This window comes from Apostichopus japonicus, chromosome 21, assembly GCF_037975245.1.
Source record: "Apostichopus japonicus isolate 1M-3 chromosome 21, ASM3797524v1, whole genome shotgun sequence".
NCBI lineage: Eukaryota > Metazoa > Echinodermata > Holothuroidea > Aspidochirotida > Stichopodidae > Apostichopus > Apostichopus japonicus.
Window position 1 is genome coordinate 13320776 of NC_092581.1, and position 9004 is coordinate 13329779.

General features: G+C 36.6%; 1 long non-coding RNA gene across 1 annotated transcript; it reads right to left on the minus strand.

Moving 5' to 3' along the window:
- Nucleotides 1-20: 20 nt before the first annotated feature.
- Nucleotides 21-5078, minus strand: LOC139962959 (uncharacterized). The gene is made up of 3 exons (XR_011791407.1): nucleotides 4618-5078; nucleotides 3842-3916; nucleotides 21-2664 (listed from the first exon to the last, which is right to left on the minus strand). It is a non-coding gene; the product is annotated as an uncharacterized lncRNA (long non-coding RNA).
- Between the last annotated feature and the right edge of the window lie 3926 nt (nucleotides 5079-9004).

Sequence of the window (9004 nt, forward strand, 5' to 3'; positions counted from 1 at the left end):
CGTTTGTTTATAGACAGTAGTAACCTATGTGGGATGATGGTGGGTGGGGCTGTGGGAGGAGTTTTTGTTACTCCAAGCAGTGAAACATTGTTGAATGTTAACTGATTATTTCATTGTTTTCAAGTTTATAGAGAGTGGTAACCTAAGCAGGGTGGAGGGGAAGGGGTGTTATTGTTCTTCCAAGGAGTGAAAGAAGTTTGCAAATTATGCTGAAAGGTAAAATATTTATTTCATGTTTTGAAAGGTATGAAACGACACAATCAGGGGAAAAAGTTAGAATGTACCTGTAGGTGACAAATAGCAAATGCAGATCCAAATAATACAGATGTGAGCACTCCAAATAAAGGTATAAAAGTTCAAATATAGTTGATGACAATGTATTCTCTTTTCTTTCTCTCAAAAATGAAGTATTATCACAGCCATTGTGATGTGTTATAGACAGTTAAAAACCATGAATACTATCAGACCAAGTTGCCAAGATTGTACTACTTTTAATTTTGATAAATGACCTCTTAAACAGCCAAGTTTCATCTATTACAGGGGCTGGACTACAGTAGGTAGTCTAACAAAGATACTAGAACATCATAACCCTACTAAAAGCCCCATTCACCTGCATGTTTAACCATTACAATAATATGTTCTTAGTCTAGATAGAAGTTCTGACTAAATGCTACTCACCACTGGATAAGACTGCAGTTTGCCACCTCAGATGCATGCAAAACTCAGTGGCAATACTTTAGACTTTAAGGCATCAAGTGTGTTACAAGTATAAAATGGTATTGAATGTAATCCAAGGGCTCTGTTTTTGACATGAAAATCAAAGAACATGCTTTGCTTGACTTGTAACATAGTAATATTAAAGTGGATTTAAATCAAATGAACGAGTAAAGTAGGGAGTCTTTAAATAACTAGTAAATTTAGCACACATCAAGACTTAACTTTATGTAACATCTCTTCGAGCCATTAAGAGTGCTAATCAATAAAAATTCAAGTGAAATAAAACTGCATTCCGTTTCCTTAATTAACCATTGTAGCTTAGGAATGCCCCATGTCAGCTGAACTTGCAAATCTAGACTGGTACTGTGCAAGTAAAACACTCATACTAGGCTTTGGAGCGCTGCTAATATTTGGTTTGATGATTTTTGGGTGATCTTCAGGTAGGCCTACTCTGGCCGATAAATGGCACTGATTCTCTTGTCTGAGCAGAAAGACAGTTTTCATCAATTCAGGAATGTAACCAAAAGCCTTAGGCAATTTTTGAGGTGCCCATTGTTTTGATCTTTTACTATACTTTGCCCGATACATTGGTTAGCCATCAACAGTTGAACCATATGCTCGTTCAATGTGATAGTTGTGATCAATAGCAGCCAGTAGCATTCTAGTTACATCTCCATCATAAGAATAAGCACAACGTTTATTGGCATACATTAGCATATGATTGTGAAATGATTCAAGAGAACCAGTTTGCTTGAAATTTTGTAATATGGAAAAGTGTTCAGAAATTGCTTCTTGAGTATGACAGACCTAAGGGCTTCATGTGACGCTGATCCCTTCTTTAGATATGGCTTACTATGGTCGTTTTCACATAAGTGGTGATGACTACATTCACCTGGTGTACCATCAATTGACAACAACCACTGGTGTTCGTCTACAATGTGGTGAAGAAGTGACAGCAAATTGACTTGATTTTGATATCATTACCGCCGCACTCTTTAGTGGAGTACCAGAAATGATTACGTTATAGCAGGCATACATAAGTGCAGATCAGTGTTCTCTTTGGCATTTGCTACGTTAGAGAGTTTCCAGACAAGGTTCTTTGCCCCATGCCAAACATCCACTTGATGAGAAATTCCATCATATATTGTACACTTTTTTAGCAGTGCCTTTATCAGAACATGGGCATCTGTCACTACTTCACAGATTTTTAATTATTTCATTAGAAAATCCAATCCTCTCTCAAATCCAACTCTTTCCATGTTTGGACTTTCCCCCCTACTTCCCTAACATCAACTACCTCTAAATGCAACATTTTTTAAGAATCTTCATCCATGAAGCTGTAAGTACAGTATTGGGCACAATGCCCAAGGGATTCTGTTCTAGCATCTCCTGCTACACATAAACCTCTGTCTTTAAGTTTGCAGAATTCTGCCTTTTGGACCTTCTGCCAAGTAGCTGTAACAGCTGGAGTTACATACAACCTTTGAACACGTAGAAATGTTGTGTTGCTTACACACACAAAAATTGGAAACTTTAAAATACAAAGCCATTTTAGAATACTTGTTTCCTGAAATGGTTACAGCTGACGAAATTTGAATGTTACCTGAAAAGATACCACAAAATCTGTTTTGTGAGTACTATTTTACACACACATGGCCGGCCATCTTCACACTTCCAAGAAAAAATCATTGCTGTACCAATAGCACTCCATTGATAAGATATTATTTTAGTACAGTTAGTGTGTGTGCAGTACTCCCCATGTATTAACTTCAGCAGTTCTAACAATTTGTTTATAGATACAAAACATTTCGCTTCCTCAATTATACCAAGAGTTTCCCCTGAGGGTTAGTTATCTGGAAGAGACTCTTCACTCTGTATTTCTGAGGAGTCCATCTCAAGCTCTAGGGGAACACCTCACTCCCTACAGTTTCATTAGGGAGTAATTCTCTGGGAAAAGAAAATCCAAAAATTCAGTCAACAGGTATATTAGTAATAGATTATTGACGCCTATTTGCATCAGTACTGTAATGTAAGTGCAGAGGCACAACAGTTCAGTCATGGTATCTGTATTTTTTTTTGTGGGGTGGGGGGGGCAGTGTGGTATACTTGACATGCAAGGGGCATAAAATAGGGAGATATTGTGGGGGCCAGGGGTAACCTCTGTTTTCACATGTATCATGTTCTCTTGTAGCAAGTTTGAAGCACAACAACCAAGGTCAGCTTCAGAAAGAAGAATAACTCTTAAACTCAGCATTCTTCTCTTGCAAAATATTTATATTCCTAACAACCCCCCCCCCCCTCTTATGGCCTTTCTCCCCATGTTGACATGCCAAAATTTAGAGCTACTTTTGAAAACCTGACAAAGAAATTCACGAACCAGTGAATTATTTAACATGGCAAAGATTCCTCCTCAAAATTCACTTGAGCATTAATACTTTGTTACTTGATAGCACAAACTTCCCCAAATTGGCAAGTACTGGCACTAGGAATTATCCTTGAGTACACCTAATTAATTGACAATCACCACATGGTTGTAGACACAAGTGCTATAATGGCCAACAATACAGTACTTGCCTGTGTGAAGACAAATTTGGCTTGACCACTGAAATAGTACAGTGTGTTTCATCATGAATTTGTGCAAAGGGGCGTTCAGTATGGCTAGCATTACCTACACCTGTAGATATTCAATCTCCCGTGTTGTTTTTGCCTAAAACAGGGTACTCTTGGTGGAATTTGCTATAGGCAGGGAAGATTGTAATGAATATTTTGTATAGTTCTGGTAAAGCATGGAATATAGGAATTTTCAATGGCCAAAATTGTTGACCTAATAAACCACATTTAGCAGAGTATTTAAGCAGGATGTATACCCCAACTTCACTATGGAATAGGTCATACATGAAACCGTAGGCCTTAGCTTAGCTTACTCTAACTGATTTTCTTCTTCTTTTCTTGAAACTTTAAATGAGAATGAAAATAGTTCCTCACTTGACAGTAGCCTATGGATGGCTCAACACTGTACAGCACTGTTAACTTGCAAGTTATATTCCATTTAAATTACACTGATAACTGTATCCATAGAAACTTCCATAGAGTAACTATGTGATAGTCTTTACTATATACTCACCCTTCATCAATACACAATAGTTCTTCTTCACCATGGGATAGGGCTGCAATACCTTCTTCATCACTGTGAAACGACCTTCAACAAAGTGTAACAAAAACAAGCAGTTGCAAGGGCTGTCAAAGCACAAATTTCACTCACACCACTTAGGCTACTTAACAGAACAACATGTTTTTATGTATAAGTCTTCATCAACTTTGGTCTGATGTGACTCCAGCAATTGAATACAACCAGCTAGGCAATTTATCATGCAAACTTGTAGTTAACTGGTGATCCACATACAACTCCTACTAATTAGAATATATCTTCAACGTGAATATATCTTGTGTGGGAGGGGGAAACCTCAAGTTCGATCTAAACATATTTTACACCTGTTCTCATGATGAGAGGGTAAACTGTCCTCAGATACAATCTTACAAGTTTCAAACTGAGAAAATAAAGCCCTGGCACTACTTCAGTTCATCATAGAGGTAAATCAATGCTGATATTGCCCATAACTAAAAATAAGTCCAAAGAGGTCCCTTGACAGAATAAAACCTACACAAAGAAGTTAGGCCTCGAGGCTTTAGCAACGAAAATTAGGCCTGAGCCTATTCCTAATCAATTATTTGAAAGGTTCTTGGAATACTGTATGTACTTGCTTCACCTTGATCGAGAGAAAGCAATTGACTTTCAGTTATAGGCCTACATCAATGTATGACTTGTTCACCTATGGTTGGAGGACCTAGGCATATCAAACATTTTTAAAAGTTTATGCATGCTGAAAGTTACGCACTTACCAGCAAAAACGACATGCAGTGAGATGACATTCAAGGAGGTGTCCACAATGTGTTGAGGAAACCGTTAGGTCTTTGTCACCTATCCCTCGACTTTCTTTAAATTCACCTCGTTTCGTCTCGAAGCCTTTTTTTTCCGTCGAACCCACTCATCAAAGCGTCGGAAAGAAGAACCGATGTTGACCTCCGTTCTTTTAATTTCCGCTTTAAATATCTAATTCACGGTAGCCTATTGTCAATAAAACAGTCACTCCCTTCATTGTGTACTGGGCTTTCCCTATATGAAACTGTACATGTAGCAGACTGCATACAGGAGAAAGTTGCCGATGTTCGTCGCGGTGATCATTCGTAAAAGTACTGAGTGACGTCACCTTCGTGACGTCAGAGAAATGTACTGTACCAAACTCTGACGTCCAGAAGAAATATTCTAAAAGCCACTACGTCACGACCACGCCTCTTTAAACAGTTGCCTCAGCAGACACAAGCATTGTGAAGACTGACTGCATCATCACTGGATAAAATGTTGCCCTGTGTATTTCTTTCTTGCTTCCCTTTATTTTTCTTCTCCCTTCCTCCTCGCCCCCCCCCCCTCCCTCCACCTTTTTCATCCAATGACAGCAGAACTAGTCTCTAAGAAATATTTTAGTGCCCCACTCGGTGTGGTAATTTTGTTGGGATTGTGGAGCACTCTTCTTAGCTGGCAATTTTATTTGGTTTTGGTTAAAAGTTATTTTCTTTACCTCTGCAGCAAAATTGGAGAGGAACAATCCCCAGAGGATGCAGAGGACGGACCTCCCGAGCTCCGACTTCTCTTGGAACCCCAACGAGCCGTGGGTCATCTGCTCCGTCTCAGAGGATAACATCATGCAAGTTTGGCAGAGTCGTAAATTTTTGCGGAACGTACGTCCCACGATAAACCTTCCTCTGGTACCATAAATTGGTACCACAGGAGGAACTTCCTCAGAAATTTGGGCAAATTGTCAAAACAGATGCTTAAAGGATGATGTAAGGACCACATTAAATTTGAATTTGTTGACCAATTTTAATTTTTTAATTTAAGAAAACTTAACATGACCAATAAAAACCAATGCTTTCGGTCTTTGGTGTAATTTTTCTATACCTCTTTGAACGTTTGAGAAGCGACCCCAGTAAACTTCTTAGTCTCATGTAGTCTAAAGTACAGACCATTAGATCAGTTTGTCAGATGCAACACACAAACTGTCAAAAATATCCGGGGAAAAAATGAGACATCGTACACAATTTCCAAGGGCAATTCGTTTGGGTATTTAACCCATAGGTGGTATTTAATTTGGAGGAAATAATTAGAGCATTGTATTGGGTCGAGTTATTAAGATTGAAATAACAAATTAAAATAAGGTTTTGACTTATAGGAGACATCATTATTGACTCGTTATTTAAAAATGATTACTGGACATATTGTATTTGATAAAGGTGAATATCTAGAAACAAAAACTCAATGGCTCCAGGATTTTTTTTTTTTTTGGGGGGGGGGGGAGGTTACAATGTCATCTCCGCAATAGGGAGTTATAGAATTTTTGCACTAGAAAATACTGGCTTTAGTCATCTCGTGGTATCTTACTTAGCAATTAAACTTTGGAGTAAATTTCGAAACCGCAATATCTTCAACATCACCTACGTTGGATACCAGCATAAATGTGTTATGTATCTTCAATTGCAGAAGTCTAAGGATAAATGATACTCTCATAAATGTCATTGCTGAAGTCTGATGAAATGTCTTGGAAGTTGGAAGGGAGATGTTAAAGGTATTGCCTGCAATGAATCCTTCACAAACAAAGCGGTACTAAAATCTACCGTTAACTAACAGAAGATACCATCTGGAAAATACATGTAGTTATGCACAGTCCACCGAAATCACATCACATAAAGAGATAATTAGGTTGTATTTGCAAATAAACAATGAAAAATATATGTAACAATAAAATGTAGTGCGACACAAAAATTTTGTTCTGAACTCAACTGTTGATAACTCTCTTGGAAGTCAAAATCGCTGGACTGATGCTAACCAATTACTTGTTATGTTATACATGCTTTGGACATATTGTAGCAACAAGTAGCTTTAACGTGTAACGGATTCCATTTAGATTTAAAATGCGGGTATCATTAATGAACGTCAAAAGGAATTTCCATATAGAATAATATATTTAAAACTTTCTACTCCATCGTGAAATTATAAATTCTTTGTTGACATCTTGTGATGTTGAAGTGGTTACTTCCTTATTAAGTTCATTTCACTTTGTGGTTCAATAATGGTAAGTTACACTACACAAATTAAAAAGGAAAAAATCCATTTGCCATTATTATGATATATGATAAGCTTGTGTTTAATGAAACATCCCAAACAGTTGAGAACAATCTCATTCTATATGAAAGTTGTACTAAAATAATGTATTAATATGATGGGTATGATAACACTATTTTGCATTTAACCCTCCATGCAGAAACAAAAATTTCTGTGAGGGAAAAATAACGGGTACATAGGTCCCCCGCACCTTCCCCCACTGGTATATACAGAATATTGCAATAGCTACAAAAGTAGGACTATATTGACCTATAAAAGGTAAATGCGGAACAACATATACAACTGTTTTAAATTCTTCAACCTTGTTCCATTTTGCATCCTCCATTTTCACATAATTTCTTCCCCCCCCCCTCTCACACTAAGAAGGCATGGCTACGCGACAGGCACCATGAACAAATATATATGTTTGAAATTTTAATGGTATTTCTCTATTTATTCAAATACATTTTATCTACTTTTAGTGAGAAGTAGTTTTCTTAGCTAAGTCTAATATTTTGAAATTATTAACAGGAGTGTTTATATTGGGCGTTACTTTTCAGTGTTATATTTTTTTTTACATTCACCGTCAAACTTGGACAGGTAAAGTCAAGATTTCATTTCCATTTGGTACTATAGGATATCAAAAATTGATTTAAAAAAACGGAATCCCAACTGAACCACCTTTAATCCCCCAAAACTCTTAAACGGAACAACATTGTCTTTCGATATGTTTTGGTAAGAACAGTCATCCAATACACAACCTTAGCCCCCAAAATCGTACTGCGCAATCGTACACATCCTAAACCTCAGAGATCAGACATGCCGAGTGAAAACACCCATATTCCTTTGATTTGTCATGTCCATCATTTTATGCAGTAACATTTTGAATATTGCTAGTGAATACAACGAAATATATAGCGCAGCTGTAAATACCCAACGAAATCTTTTACAAACTTAGTATGAATTTAATACAATTATGTCTACATATTTCGGTTATTGTTTCCGATTCTGTCATCCTCTGAAGAAGATCCTGCTGAAATCAAAATGAAAGTCCTTCTGCTTTCAGAAATTTGGATGTGAGATAAAAACACAAATACATCTGAAAAAATAATAATAATTATAACATATAGAAAGAACACATAACGAATTGGTAGTTAAAACGAACTTTGCACAAACAAACGTATGAAACTACATTTTAATATATTTTGAGTACTTCACAATATACAGAATTTATAGCTATAAGACACTCTTCATGTTAGAAATTATACCCAAAATTGTTCACTTTTTATCTATGTAAGTCATATTTTAATCCATAGAAATACAAGTATGTTACATTTATACGTCAGATATACTCTGTTTCCGAGATGTGTATACCCTAATTATAAAACTAAAAATTTACAGAAGATATGTATCAAAATGATATCATGAGAAGTTTGCGCTAAAAATGGTGAATGTTTCAACAGATATTTGTTTACATGAGAAACAAAAACAATTTACTGCTGGTTTTGTTGAGATGAGAACATTTCTTCAGTTAATTGAAAAGAAGTTACGCGAAATACTAAACAAAAGAATTAGATGGCATAAATACTGTAATATCATATCATATTGACATTACAATAGTACCAAATAAGTACAGAATCGATGAAATGGGAGTAATGTTTTGGTTTGAGAATAGCACTCTTGAAGTATAGCCTAAGTAGCCCCCGACCCCCCCCCCCCCCCCTCCGCCCACTCTTTCAATCGCTCTCTACTCAGATTATGATTAATAATACATGGCATGCATTCATTCTGAAGTTAGTGAATAAAATACTCAACTTGTGGTTGACCTTTGTAACTTGTTCTGGTTTTAACAGTTATTGGATAGACATTTAAAGCCTGTTATCAAATGTGGTTAAGATTTTTTCTTTGTACGGATGCCAAGAATTTACACAATTAGATAATTCGAAAGAAGATGTGGTTTTGACTTATCAACTGAACGTTAGTAACAAATATTATACATGCTCTAAGCTGGCCATTAAACTATTAGTTATATGACTGGTATTACGTCGAAATTTGAACTCCATGCCCCAC